Source organism: Pleurodeles waltl, chromosome 4_1 (genome assembly GCF_031143425.1).
Source record: "Pleurodeles waltl isolate 20211129_DDA chromosome 4_1, aPleWal1.hap1.20221129, whole genome shotgun sequence".
In the NCBI taxonomy this organism is placed as follows: Eukaryota; Metazoa; Chordata; class Amphibia; order Caudata; family Salamandridae; genus Pleurodeles; species Pleurodeles waltl.
The window spans coordinates 532,563,378-532,578,881 of record NC_090442.1 but is presented as its reverse complement, the minus strand read 5'-3'; the positions used below and the strand labels follow the sequence as shown (position 1 = coordinate 532,578,881).

Genomic DNA, 15,504 nt, shown 5'->3' with positions numbered 1-15,504 from the left:
CAAATGGGAACAGATAACCAGTTTATGTTTGGTGTTTTTGGAATTGTAATGAAAACTTCCCTCTAATGGTGAGGTTGGATTTTAAATTACAATTTTGAAAATGTCACTTTTACAAAGTTGGTGTTTTTCTGCCTTAGTCGCTTAGTGCCTGCAGACTGTCTCTGGGTTACATGACTAGGTGTACCTAACAGTGGGATTTTGAGTATTCCTTTTAGACAGCCATACAAATCAGAGAGCTTGGGTGAGCCTGGATGGGCCATCACTGGCAGGATGGAAGGGTGGAGCTGGACATAACCCTACTTACATTTGTATAGGCTGTGTCCTGCTGTCACATAAATGACTACAAATCCTCTGTAGTTAGTCTGGAGCCAGGGTAGAGGAAGGGGGAAACCTGTACACTTCAAATGGAAACCTGTAGAAGCTTCTCCACTTCAGAAGAGGTAGCAGGGACCTGTGACTGGGCCAGGAAGATGAACTGCTGCACTGGTCATTTTGCTGGACTGCTGCTCTGAAGGACTGCTTCCCTGCTGTACTGACCTGCTATCCTCTTGCCTTGTTGCGAAGGAATGCATCTGATGAATCCAGGACCCTAGGGTGACTCAGAGGGCTAGTTGGCTGGCCTCCTGAGTTCAGTCTCAGTGACAGAACACTCCAAAAACCTTGAACCCAGGATCTGGACTCTGCCATTTGTGACTCCTTCCCTGCCAAGTGGTGGCACTCCAGTCCTGGAGCCTTGGAAGTGGGCCTTAAAGTGGTCTTCCAGCCCATTTGTGGATCCAGCAGAACCAATGCATCTCTGCTGTGTTGCACAACCCCAAGCAGAACTGACACGTCGCCCCAGCTGGGAGGATTCTCTTTACGCAAGAACTCCGCATCAACCTCGCCGCCCCCACATCGGAACCTCCGCTTTTAAATGTCCCCCTGACAAAGGCCCTCACATCGCAAACCTCTTGTCAGTGGCAGCCTTGACAACACTACGGATTTTTCATCTCTCAGTCTCACCGGTCCTCAGAACTGATGCATCTCCTCAGCTGCATGACACATCCTCAACACAAGACTTCACACTGCAGCGCTCGATGGGTTTCTAAATGACGATGCAGGGCCTCACATTGCAGCTTTGCAGCTCCTCAGTTGCACAGCCTTGCCTCAGTATGGGAATTTGCAACGCTCTGCAACTAGTAATTAGGATACTCTTGTTCGATAGGCCTGTCTAGCCGGCCCACGCTCCATCTCAGTCAGCCTGAACTTGTGATTTTGTCCCAGTCTAGCACAACTAGAGATCCATAACTGGTGTTTTGTACTTTTTGCCACTATTTTCATCTAAATCTTTAAACCTGCATAGCTCCAGTTCTACTGATTTGATTTTTGTTGTTTTGGTCTTGTTTTATTTATTAAATAATACTCTATTAGTCTAATCTGGTGTGGGATCCCTTTTATGGTGTATTATCATTGTTATTTCTGTTTAAATTGTTGCACAAATACTTTACACATTGCCTCGACGTTACGCCTGACTGCTATATGCCAATCTACCAGGGAGGTTGAGCACAGGTAAATGTAGAGTTTACGTGTGACTTCACCCTGACAAGGATTATGGTTTCTGCTTGATCAGGGTTCTACCCCCTCAACCAGCAACCCTATTTCTTACAGGGAGAGAATGCACTCTTATGAGTGATACCCACAAAACTGCACCCGCCCAAGCAAAAACACAAGGACTGTCAACTGCTGTTGTTTTCTTCAAACAACCAGGTTAATTTTTTAGGTTTATGTACAGAGTCAGCAAGGAGCTACCCACCTCATTGGATATTAACCTCTTCCCTGATTCAGGTGATCTGTACGTCTGTGGTGTGTGGTCTGCACACTGACACATATCAGAAACTCACAAATAGAAACAACTTATTAAAATCCGACAGGTTTCTCCCTAAAACATTGAGAGAGAACCTCCACTATGGACAGTTTCTGGGGTTGCATGGAAATGTTAGTAGGACAGTGGACTTCAAAAGACATGCTTAAGATCTAGCCAATAAACTAGAAGTTACAAATTACCCAAGAAAGATCATACAAAAATCACAAAAAGAGCAAGAAATCAAAATATGGAGCTACTCCTGAAAACCACAGTGAAGGAAAAGAAAGGGAATACATTGATTTGTAACAAAGCATACAGTGTTGCAACCAACCAAGTATTGATATATTTATGGACAACTATTTGGAAGCAGAGTGAATCCACTTTAAATGCTCCTGCCTCCCTTCTTTTGATGAGATGCCAGATTCTGTCTGACCTGGATTTGAGCAACTCGATGGTGTCCTTCAACTTGCAGGACTGATATGTCATATACTCATCATGCAGTCCCACTGAAATTGCCTGTGGTTTAAGGTAGACCAGAGCATTTTCAGTTTGCTGTGCTCCCCTCGGAGTCACAAATGTCCCTCAGGGTGCTTATGAACATGATGGCTGCAGTCGCCTCAGATCTTCAGAGGTCAGGGATACAATTTTCCCCCATCTCCATGACTGGCTGTTGTAGAGCGCATCCAAATGATGGCAAAACGCATAACATCAATGGGGTTCACTATCAATTAATTAAAGTCACTCTTGATTCCTTTGCAGAGGCTTCCTTTTATTGGATCTGTCCTGGGTACAGTAAAGTTCAGAATCCTGGAGGTCTGGGAAATCAAACCGATGTTTCAACATCAGTCTTGGATCTCGTGGGGAGCAGCTCTGAGACTTCATGGCCTTTTAGCCTCCTGTTTCCACCCTTTAACAATTCCAGGTGGCATATGCGGGCACTGCAATGGAATCTAAGTTCTACTGGACAAGCACCAAGGAAATTGGTCAGATGCTATTTAGATTTCAGAGGAAATGTTATGCGGTTTGCAGTAGTGACTGCTCAACCTTAATTGGACTGGTGTCGGCCCCATACCTTACCGAAAGCTGACTGTGGTGATGGATGCATCACTATTGGCTTGGGGAGGCCATCTGAGGAAGGTGGAGATCCGAGGACTTTGTTCTCTGCCAGAAATCAAGCTTCATACCATTCTGTTGGGGTTGCTGACCATTCGTCTGATGCAGGCCTTTCTTTCTGCCTCTGTCACTCCTGCCCTAAGTTCATATAGAGATCAGAAATGACAGGGCCCAGGTCATCCTCATGGCTTCTGAATGTGGTACCAGAACTTCTGGGCATGTGTATTGTCTTCCACTATGGGAGAAGGAGAAACATCTGTTGCAGCAACAGGGTAGGGACCTTTACCCAATCCTGCGTAATCTACATCTCCATGCGCGGGTATTGAGCAGTGACAGATGACTGTGTTTGATTTGCCACCCAAAGTTGCAGATGTCATCCTTGCTTCCGGACGCCCTTCACAAAGTCTATTTACTCCAGGCACTGGGACAAGTTTATAGCATGGTGTGGAGTCCAAAAGATAGACCCCTTGCAAGCCAATTACTGGATATTCATCAAGGCGAGACTGGGGCCAGTTCTCACAGACAACACCAGCACCATGTGGTACTGCAACAAGCAGGGCGGAATAGGGTCATGGTTCCAGTGCCAAGAGGCTCTGGTCCTTTGGCGTTCACTTGAGCATCAGGGCATTTCCCTGATCATAAAACACTTGGCAGAATCATTGAATGCCAGGGTGGATGACCTCAGCTGGCGGCATCTGGCAGATCACTGTAGTTAGAGTACCCACCAGAAAGAGTGCTACCAAATGTAAGTAACTTGTTCTTCTCTCTCTGACTCTTTCTTCTGTCTGCCCTTCCCTCCCCCTTCCTCTTTTTCCTCTCTCTTCCCACCCCTCGTTCTCTCTCCTCTCTTCCCTCTTTTTCCTTTCTCTCTTTTCCCCTCCTCATCCCTTTCTCTTTCTCCATTGTCTTTCTTTTCTTCACTTTCTCTCCTCTTGTCCTATCAAACCGTAATATTCTCTGTTTCTATTTATCTGTTTTTCTTTGTGTGTTTCTCCGTCTGTCTATGTAGATTGCATTATATTTATGGTGCCTGTAGACACTTCAAATAATCTGAAGGCTCTACTGGTTCACAGTGAGCCCCACCCACGAGAAAAAAGTTGTATTAGATGTACTGTAATAATAAAACATCTGTTCAATTATTTCATGAATAAAATGCATTTTAACTACCTTCATCCATACCTATCTGACCCTAAATCATACTCTAGTCCTAACACCAATCTGAACACTACCCTTATCACAGGCATGGGTGTAGGATGGGAACTATGGATTGAGTTACAGCCCTCGGAAGCATACATAGTTTTAAACATTCAACAACTCACAGGTCTGAGGGTAAACAAGATTGCCGGATTTAAAGCCTTCTATAAGATACAGGAAAAGCTAAAGCATATATGGAAATTGTGGCCTCAATTGCATCTTTGCTCCACCTTTGATAGAAAATTGATAATTTATTTGACAATATGAAGTTGTAAAAAGGAGGAGGTGTACTTTAGTTTGACCTGAGGTATCAATGAGGATTCATTGTCGATTTTGTAGTCATCCAGTTCCTAATTACATGAGCACAGTGAGGACTTTATCCACTCGTCGCTCATGCACATATTTTCATGGTGGCTTTCAATCTGGTCAGAAGAAAGGCAGTGTTTACCCTTATTCCAAATGGAAACCTGGGTAAACATGCAATAACATTAAGCAGTGCTTCAACTGGAGCTATCTATGTTCATTCTATACCTCTGATATAATATACAATATATATTTACAATAAATCAACTCTACAGAGAAAGTAGATTCAAGTGATGAACTTTCTTTGAGCAAATCAGTTGTTGTTTATGAAAAAAAAAATGCCAGGAGACAACTATGGAAAAAAGGCAAATATGCAGATTTTTGCTGTAATCACAATCTAACTGCTATATAATTTCAACAATTGTGTCAATAAATTATTGAAACAAGATCGTTTGACATAAACTTGATGGCTGCTAGTGGGGGCCTGTGCCCGTGTTCTTTCGTAGGCATTACCTTCTCTGCTCAGCAAAGGTGCCTCGAGACCCTTCCCTGGGTCACGAGGAAAGCGTCACCCATTGACACTCACCCTGGGTGCTTCAGGTTTAAGCCCTGAAGCGCCCAGGGCGAGTGTCAATCAGTGACACTTTGTCACAGAGTGGGGTGGGGTCAGCAGTCTCACAGACCCCATCCCACTTTGTGACGAGACTGGGACTGCTGCCTTCCCTTAGGTCAGGCAATGAGGGAAGGCAGCAGTCCCAACCCTCCTGGTGTGTGTGTGTGATGTTTTAAAATTAATGTTTGGTGCGTGCGTGCATGTTTGAATGTTATGAGTGTTAATGGATGTGCGTGCGTGCATGTGTGTGTGAAAGAATGAGTGTGTGTGAACTTTTAAAATGAATGTTTGGTGCGTGCATGTTTAAATGTTATGAGTGTTGTTAATGGATGTGCGTGCATGCGTGCGTGTCTGTATGTGAAAGAATGAGTGTGTGTGTGTGCTTCCCTCCCGCCCCCTCTCTCTCCTAAATCTGCCGGCCCCCACTGTAGGATTAATTCATTTTGAGTAGGTGCGAACCTGCTATTCATTATAATGCAATCCTTTGCACTCCACATGTCCTCCTTGTTGCATGCATGGCCACTCACTTGCATCAGTCCATTGTTTCTCAGAATCTTGGTGAGCAAGACAAACTATTTTGTCTGACCAGCTATTCGCTCAGTTTTGTCGTAATATTTTACCACCATTTGAAAAGTGATGGTAGCCCATTCGCAAATGGGAAGGGGTCCCTTTGAGAATGTTGAAAAAACTGCTTTAGGAGCAGGCAGTGGCCCCACAGACCACTGCCTATTCTTAAAAAATGAAACTCAAGCTTTTCATTTTTTTCTCTTTAAATGCATCCCATTTGTTTTAAAGAAACAGGCGGCATTAAAAAAACAAAACTTTATTTAGTAGCAATCAGACATTGTGATCTGCTGAAACCAGAAGGTCATCATTCCTGTGATGGCAGCAGATCTTAGTGGGTAGCAAATTGCAACCTACCTCATTAATATGCATGAGGTAGGTCTATTTACAACCCCTTAGGAATCACAAATGAAACTCAAAAGTGTTTCATACATTAGGAATTGATGTTTCCTGAATGCGATTGTACGTCTGACCCCAATTGCAATATTTTCCTCAGGAAAAAAAATTAACAGTAATTAATATGTTTTTTCCACAATAATGGGTTAACACGGCACTAGGGGTCAATAGAGGGTCAAAAACCCTGCTTCAGCAACATTGGAGGCTGCCAAAGCCCTCCATTAGGAGGGCACGTCAAGGAAGGGTGTTCAAGTTGAAGTGGGTGAACTTCAGACTTCTATTTACTGAAATCTCCGCAGTGTTATCATTCATGGAAGACTTACTGCAGGGTGGTTTCTTCTGTGTCTTGAGACATCTAACATGGAATGCTGTATTGGGGGTAACAGCCATAATTACATACAAAAGCATGCCTTGTTTCCTCACTGTGCCGCCTTTGAGAGAGAGTTCCATTTAACCTTCCAAAGGCACCAGACTCAATATGCTCTGGGAGGGGATCTGATAAATCTCTGTCAAGGAAATCGGGATATCATAGCAGTGTGAAAGAGTTCTACTTGTCTAGTTAGGAGGGCCACAACAGGGTTGGCGCTGGGACAGTAGTGGTAAAATTCCCACAGTTGTGGTCCAGTAGCACCTGTGTCCTGAATGGAGTCTGACACTAGTCATACAAAAATATAAAGGTGTCTGGGCTTCATCAAAGATTTCCTTCACATTAGATGATGGGTTGCATTATCTTTGTAAGTTGTGCTATTAGATACAGGAGAAGCCTTGCCAGACCATTAGTGGAGAAGGTATTCAAGGTGATCAACTGAAGGCAGAGTGGGAGCATTTTGTTGATTTTGTCAGGGTGCTGATTACTTAGGAATTTTATGAAAGGTTAACGTACTCGTTAGTAACAGCTCTGCCTTGTTATGTGCTAATTCTGTTCTAAAGACAAGGTGGCACTGCAATAAGAATGATAATCTGTTTTACTATAAGAATGTCTTCAGTGAGGTTTGTACATTGGACTATTCCAAATATTCAAGTATTAAAAGTTTAACAAAACAAAAATATAATCTGACATTCTAACTTATATGTTGGACATGTGAGCTAGTAAGTACTATGTGATTTTAAAACCTATGTCTTCATTTATCTTGATGTTATTACTTGCCCCATTCAAATGGATATACTTACTGTGTATTCTAATATGGTTTTTACTAACTAAGGACCTGATTTATATCTCAGTGGACAGGTTGCACCGTTGTAATGGTGACGGGTATCCTGTCCGCCTAAATATAAATCCCATTGGAAATAATGAGATTTATATTTCGGCGGAATGGATCTTCGTGATAGTTGTGACGAAGTAACCCATCCACCGAAATCTAAATCATTACATTTGCTTTCCTAATTAAATATAGCAATATTACCAGAGAATGGTTTCCAAGTTAGAGTGTGCGTTGGATATAGCTTTTAGGTGTTAGATGATTCAAGATGATACAAGATTACCTTTAGTTTAAAATTACAAATGCAGCTGTTTTTTACCACCTCTTGTGATGGAGTCAGCTTGAAATCAGAGAAAAGTGAATGTATGGAAAATAATGTCCTCTTACTATAGGCAGTAAATATAGTCTAGATGCGGTATCGCAGGGCATCATTTGTGAGATGTTGAAGATAATAAAAATTAAAGTAAAAGAGTTGTGAAAGATTTTGAGGTGTGGAAATGCCATTCTAAAGAAGTGGTTTGGACAGTGAAAAATCAGTGAATTCAACACAGGTTTTAGAAAGTTGAAGAAATCTGATCCCAGCTACGAAAAAGTGGAACCTGAGTTTGTCAGACATATTCCGTTTGAGTCTATGCATTTTGCCTCCACTACCATGGAGTGAACCTTTGCAGGTGTTTTCTGTCCACCTTCCTTTCTCTTTGATGCTGCTTTCTTTTAGGGTTCATCAGCAGGATACCCTGCCCAAGGCATCAATTGTGATTTCTAAAATCAGAACTAAGCATTTACCATATACCCAAACATAGCTGTCCGACAAAATGGCTGCTTGTAGTTTAAAGGGCAGTAACACTGCCATCATATATGTTTCTGTTCGCAACATATGAGGTATATTGTTCTCGAGTTTGGATGAGGCCCTCTCCCTGAAACCCCCACCGCCCACTCGTCCCCCTAGCGCCTTGAGACCCTCACGGCTCAAAGGTGATTAGCCGCGCTTTACAAAAACTGATTGATTGAAGTGGGGGTGTATGGACTTCTTGAGCCCAAAGAGGTCCCCCGCCCAAGCTAAACGCACATGCTAAAATGATCCAATGGTTTGCCTTTGCTGTTTTAGGATATAACTGTTGTGTGAAAAATTTGAGATGAATGCTCTCTCTCTTCTGAGTTTAAAAGCCCATTGCTTTAAGTAAGTAAGTGGGCTCATGAAATGAAAAACGAGAAAGCACGGTTTCATCCATATATCCACAGATCGCCAATTAAATTAGATGTTTAGTAGAAAGTTAAACGTTATTTTCTGCCATTTTACTTTTGTCAAAGAGGTCCGGAATAAAAGGGAGGAAGACATAGGTGGTCATTACAACCCTGGCGGTCGGTGTTAAAGCGGCGGTAAGACCACCAACAGGCCGGCGGTAAAAAAATTGGAATTACGACCGTGGTGGAAACCGCCAACAAAGACAGCCACTTTAACACTCCAACCGCCACGGCGGTACAGACAAACAGCTTGGCGGTCACTGCCAACAGATAGGCGGAAGACAAAGTAATGCCCACAGTATCACAACCTACCAATCCGCCACCTTTTCCGGGGCGGATTCACCGCGGATAAAAACACAGCGGAAACAGGACTTCGAAGGGAAAACGCTCACCTCTACACACCCCACGAGGAACCAGGACAGCATGGAGCCGGAACTCCAAATTCTCCCTGCGATAGTCTTCCTGCTCCTCTACCAGGAGCACGAACGCCGGCACTGACGACCACAGTGAGTACTGCACCTATGACACAGGGGAGGGGGGAGGGAAAAAACAGGGACACACATATGCAACACCCCCACCACCACCCCCACCCTCACCCACTACAACACACACACTAATACATATTTATACATTATAGTAACATCCCCCAACCTCCCTGGAAGAATGCAAAGACAAAAGGAAATGAGTGTAACCATTGTAATATATTAAAATCAAGTATGCAAAAAAATATATATACACCATAAACAAAATATACACCAAGTTTAGTAGTCCAGGTAGTGCTCCAATGAAGTCCGTGGAACACTGGGCCCACACGGTATGGGCAAGGCCCACACAAGATCCCCGACCATGACGGAGAGAACACTGCAGGGGCATCAGAGAGCAAGAAAACAGGCACCTCAGGAGGGTGGAAAGGGGGGGCACCTCAGCCGGTTGAGTGCACGACGCCAAATCCACGAGAGGGCACATACCCACTGTTTAATCCTGGGGAGTGCTAAGCCACAGTCTCTACAGTGGGTGGGTTGCCCACTGTTCAATCCTGGGGAGTGCGAAGCCACAGTCTCTCAAGTCTCTACGGTGGGTGGGTTTCCCACTGTTCAATCCTGGGGAGTGCAAAGCCACAGTCTCTCAAGTCTATACAGTGGGTGGGTTGCCCACTGTTCCATCCTGGGGAGTGCAAAGCCACAGTCTCTCAAGTCTCTACAGTGGGTGGGTTGCCCACTGTTCCATCCTAGGGAGTGCAAAGCCACAGTCTCTCAAGTCTCTACAGTGGGTGGGTTGCCCACTGTTCAATCCTGGGGAGTGCAAAGCCACAGTGGATGTATCCCTCCACTGGTTCTGGAGGGGGCATGGTGCCCAGAGTGCTTCATCCTGCTAAGGACAGTGGCAGTGGATGTATCTCTCCACTGGTTCTGGAGGGGGCATGGTGCCCAGAGGGCTTCATCCTGCTTGTGACGGACTCAGTAGCGTCAGTGCCCTTGTCGCTCATGGGCCAGCGATGCTTGAGGCGGCGGTGCCCTGTTCAGCGGTGCTTGAGGTGGCGGTGCCCTGTTCAGTGGTGCTAGGAGCGGCGGTGCCCTGTTCAGCGGTGCTTGAGGCGGCGGTGCCCTGTTCAGTGGTGCTTGAGGTGGCGGTGCCCTGTTCAGTGGTGCTTGGAGCGGCGGTGCCCTGTTCAGCGGTGCTTGAGGCGGCGGTGCCCTGTTCAGCGGTGCTTGAGGCGGCGGAGCCCTGTTCAGCGGTGCTTGGAGCGGCGGTGCCCTGTTCAGCAGTGCTTGGAGCGGCGGTTCCCTGTTCAGCGGTGCTTGGAGCGGCGGTGCCCTGTACAGCGGTGCTTGGAGCGGCGGTGCCCTTTTCAGCGGTGCTTGAGGCGGCGGTGCCCTGTTCAGCGGTGCTTGAGGCGGCGGTGTCCTGTTCAGCGGTGCTTGGAGCGGCGGTGCTCTGTTCAGCGGTGCTCGGAGTGGCGGTGCCTTGTTCAGCGGTGCTTGAGGCGGAGGGCTCCTTTGCAGTGACTCAGCTGCTGGCGGTCCTCTCTGTCCCAGTGGGGTTTGTGCTGGCGGTCCTCTCTGTCCCAGTGGGGCTTGTGCTGGCGGTCCTCTCTGTCACAGCGGGGCTTGTGCTGGCGGTCCTCTCTGTCCCAGCAGGGATGATGGCGGTGGCCTCCTGGGCAGCGGGGATGATGGCTGTGGCCTCCTGGGCAGCGAGGATGATGGCTGTGGCCTCCTGGGCAGCGGGGATGATGGCTGTGGCCTCCCGGGCAGAGAGGATGATGGCTGTGGCCTCCTGGGCAGCTGGGATGATGGCGGTGGCCTCCTGGGCAGCGGGGATGATGGCGGTCTCCTCCGCTGTGCTGCTCTTCCCAGAATTTCCTGGTTTCTTGTGGCCCTTCCCCACCTTGGAAGGTGTTGCAGCTGACTCCACACTCCCACTGGGACCCCTGGGAGCGGCTTTGGTGGCTGGAGTCTTCCCCCTCTCCCACCGGGCACTGGCCAACTTTTGATGCTTCACAGGTGGGGGACTGTCCGTGCTGTGGCTCCGTGCCACACTGGCTGCCCTGGTGGCCGGTGCACTCCAGAATCCGGTGACTAAAGGTACCACTGGTCCCAGAGATGTTGTTGCTGAGGTGCTAGTTCGGGACCTAGGAGATGGACGGGGTGGGGGAGGTGTGGGAAAGAGGTCAAGGTTGGACAGGAAAAGTTTTTGGGAGACACTGGGACGGGTAGCTGGAGGGGGTTTGGGAGTGGAGGAAGAGGTTGTGGTTGTAGGAGGTGTTCTTTTGTTGACTTTGGGTGAAGGTGCATGGGCTGGAGGCAGTCGTGAGGTGGATGGCTGTTGGGTGGGTGTGTGTCTGCGTTTGTGTATCTTGGGAGGTGGCGTCACAGACACACTGGGAGAGGACACGGGGGACGTGTGAATGGTAGTGGGGGCGGTGACTGCACGTGAGCGGGGTGTGGTGGTGGGTGTGCTGGTGATGGTAGTAGTGGCTGTAGATGTAGTGCATGCAGGTGTGAGTGTAGACGAGACTGGGAGGGAGGAGGGAGACGAGGAGGAGGGGGACACAGTGGAGGCAGTGGATGTTGGTGTGTCTGCATGTGTGTGATGCTTGCGTGAGTGCATGTGGGATGTGTGGTGCTTATGTTTGCCAGAGCTTCCCTTGTGTGTTGACGTGTGTGCATGCTGGTCTGTAGGTGTGCTTGTGATAGGCTGGGGTACAGGGGATTGGGTCTGGGTGGAGGAATGAATGCCCTCCAGGAATGCATTTGTTTGTTGCAACTGCCTTTCTACACCCTGGATGGCATTCAAAATGTTAGACTGCCCAACAGGGAGGGACCTGAGGAGGTCAATGGCCTCCTCACTGAGGACAGCAGGAGTGACTGGGGCAGGGGCTGAGGTGCCTGGGGCGAAGGTGATGCCCACCCTCCCGGGTGAGCGGGCACGGGGCAAAGGCTGAGGGGCTGCTGGGAGGGAGGTGCTGGTAGGGGGGGTGGCGGGTGTACCTCTCGATGGGGGGGGCACAGATGTTGCAGCCACCACAAGAGAGCTCCCATCAGAGGACGAGTCCGTGTCGCTGGTCTCAGCTCCTGTCCCCACCGTGGAGCTCCCCTCGCCCTCCGTCCTACTTGTGAAGTCCGAGTCCATAGTGTGGCCCTCCATGGCCATGTGGGATGCAGCCCCCTCGTGCTCTGGTGCCACTGCTCCTCTGCCTGATAATGCTAATGCACACAAGAACAGGGAGACCACAAAAAGGGGGGGGACGACAGAAGAAAGACATGTTCAGTGCATGCATTACCGCTACCGTTGGCGTACACGACAGACACAGAAGCCCCCTGCACTACGCCGCGCTCTTGGGCTCCACTGTTCAATCCCTGGGAAATGGCCTACTAGGCTATGAATGACATCTGCACACATGGATGACACAGGGGCATGACTAGGTGTACTTGGCACTCTACAGAGGTGGGGTGGGCTGCCACTTGGCCTGCCTTACGGAGGGACCTTGCCTACGAAACTTGCCCTGGCCCAGGGAAACCCACAGACCACCCCCCACCCAGACCCCTCCACTGCGCGCAAAATCAGCAGGATGAGAGTGTACTCACCCCCTTGTGGCTGCTGTGATGCCCTCAAGCGCCATCCAACTCCGGGTACGCCACCGCCAGGATCCTTAACATCAGCCGGGTCATGGTGCGATGGGCACCCCTCTCACGTTGGGAGGCCATCCCCAGCTGAGCCTCCATCGTCTTCTTGCTCCAGCGGCGAATGTCCTCCCATCTTTTCCGGCAGTGGGTGCTCCGTCTGTGGTAGACCCCCAGGGTCCGAACGTCCTTGGTGATGGCACGCCAAATATCTTTTTTCTGGTGGGTGCTGACCTACATGAATTGTACAAGGGGAAGAGAAACTTATTACCAACTGCACCGTCACAGTCATTGGCCCCCATCCCTACCCTTGCCATGTGGCACATGCACTCACCGTCGTTTCATGCACGCCGCAATCTCCCCCCCCCCTTCTTACATCCACCCCACTCCACACAGGCATAGCCCATACAGCATGTTCCCAGTGTACTTACCTGTTTGTCTGGAGGACCATAGAGTAGCGTGTACTGTGGGAGGACCCTGCCCACGAGTTTCTCCAACTTCTCCGATGTGAAGGCAGGGGCCCTTTCCCCAGACACTTGAGCCATTGTCTCTTCCAGACCGAGGTCACCGCAGCACTTGCAGTGTAGGTCCTCTCCTGTCGAAGATCAGGTATCGAGTGATTGAACAGATAGAAAATGGCGGTCACGTCCGCGGCGGTGCATACCGTCACCGCCGGCGTACATCGTCATTGGCTCATGGGACCCATAGGGTCCAATGTTAACCAATGCAGCATTGCGCCGCGCTCTTCGACCGCCTACCGTGACGGTGTACAACGCCAGCGCAGTTACCTCACATCCCATTGTCCCACTTTAGAGGTCAGGCAGCCGCCATTTCAGGGGCCCACATGGCTTCATTTTTAACTGCGTCACACATACCTAGGCCTAGACTCAACACACATACAGGCCACTTTTTGGATTATGATTCGTGTTCTGTGTAAGCTGTGGGTACGTACCTCTGAGTTGGTTGACTCTGTGCTCGCTGTTGTCCTTCATAGGCACCGTCCGCTGGGACATGTGAGCAGATGGCGGCATCCTCCATTGTACCGACCGCTGGTGGACCTGTCAACAATGGAGGAAAGACATGTGATCATCACATACAGGCTTGACCGTACCACAATCCAGGAACTGTGTACCCAGCTGGAGCCAGACCTGATGTCAGCTATCTGCCATCCCACAGGAATCCCCCCTCAAGTGCAGGTGCTGTCAGTGCTCCATTTCCTTGCAAGTGGGTCATTTCAAACAACTGTGGCCATTGCATCAGGAATGTCCCAGCCTATGTTTTCCAACGTGTTGTCCAGAGTGTTGTCTGCCCTGCTGAAACACATGCGGAGCTACATCGATTTCCCTCAGGTGGAGGATTTGCCTACAGTGAAAGGTGATTTCTATGCCCTGGGACATATCCCCAACATCATAGGTGCCATTGATGGGACCCATGTGGCTTTGGTCCCCCCTGCAGGGGTGAACAGGTGTACAGAAACCAGAAGAGTTATCATTCCATGAATGTACAGATGGTATGTTTGGCAGACCAGTACATCTCCCATGTTAATGCCAAGTTCCCTGGCTCAGTGCATGACGCCTACATCCTGCGGAATAGCAGCATCCCTTATGTGATGGGTCAACTCCAGAGGCACCGTGTGTGGCTATTAGGTGAGCACCTGGAAGCAAGACAGTGGGAATGGTTGTCTGGGTCTGGGGTTATCCCTACAGGTTAATGTGTGTCTAACAGTTGTCCCTCGCCATTTGCAGGTGACTCTGGTTACCCCAACCTGTCATGGCTACTGACCCCAGTGAGGAATCCCAGGACAAGGGCAGAGGAACGCTACAATGAGGCCCATGGGCGAACACAGCGGATAATCGAGCGGACCTTTGGCCTCCTGAAGGTCAGGTTCAGGTGCCTCCATATGTAAGGTGGATCCCTATTCTACTCACCAAAGAAGGTGTGCCAGATCATCGTGGCCTGCTGTATGCTTCACAACGTAGCTTTGCGACGACAGGTGCCTTTTCTGCAGGAGGATGGTCCAGATAGCGGTGTTGTTGCAGCTGTGGAGCCTGTGGACAGTGAAGACGAGGAAGTAGAAGAAGAAGACATGGACAACAGGGACTCAGTGATCCAGCAATATTTCCAGTGAGACACAGGTAAGAATACAAACCTGCCTACTACATGTACTTTAACACTACTACCTCTCTACTGTCTGTCGTTTTCACCCAGTGTATGGTCACTGAGTTGTCACTTTCCCTTACGATTTCACAGATGTGGGTCCCACAGTGTTACATCTGCTTTGATTCCTCATGGACTAGAGCTGTGTCATAGGTATGTTGACATTACAAATGAAAGAGCATTTTGACACTGTAATTGCTAATACACTATTCCGAAATCACAGACTGACTCCAGATTGTTTTGTGCTTCAAGGGTGTTTATTTTAGTGCTCAATATTGGAGGGGTAGCAAAATGGTGAGGGGTGATGGTGGAGGAATGTCCATGGCAGAGTCCAGTCTATTAGTCTCACAGGTGCATTGCCCAAATGGGCAGAGGAAGTGGAGCTAGGGCAGTTTAAGGATGGACAGGGTGACAAAGTGGGATAGAAGGATGACATTCAGGGTGGTCTCATTTCTTGGCGGGGGTCTTGGCATCGTTCTCTGTCTTTGTCCTGGATCTCAGGGACTGTTTACGGGGTGGTTCTCCCTCTGCAGGGGGTGGGGTGCTGGTGTGGTGGCCCTGTGGCGGTGCCTCCTGTTCACTAGCGCCGGCAGAGGTGGTGGGCAGTTCATCGTCCAGGCTAGTGTCAGGGGCCCCTTTAAGTGCCACAGTGTCCGTCCTGGTGTTGAGTACTTCCTTCAGCACCCCTACGATGGTGCCCAGGGTGGAATTGATGGCTCTGAGTTCCTCTCTGAAGCCCAAATACTGTTCCTC

General features: G+C 48.8%; 1 protein-coding gene across 19 annotated transcripts in view; it reads left to right on the top strand.

Moving 5' to 3' along the window:
* Positions 1 to 15,504, top strand: part of LOC138287896 (neuronal cell adhesion molecule-like) — a 799,924-nt gene that overhangs the window by 42,924 nt on the left and 741,496 nt on the right. The window lies entirely within an intron of this gene.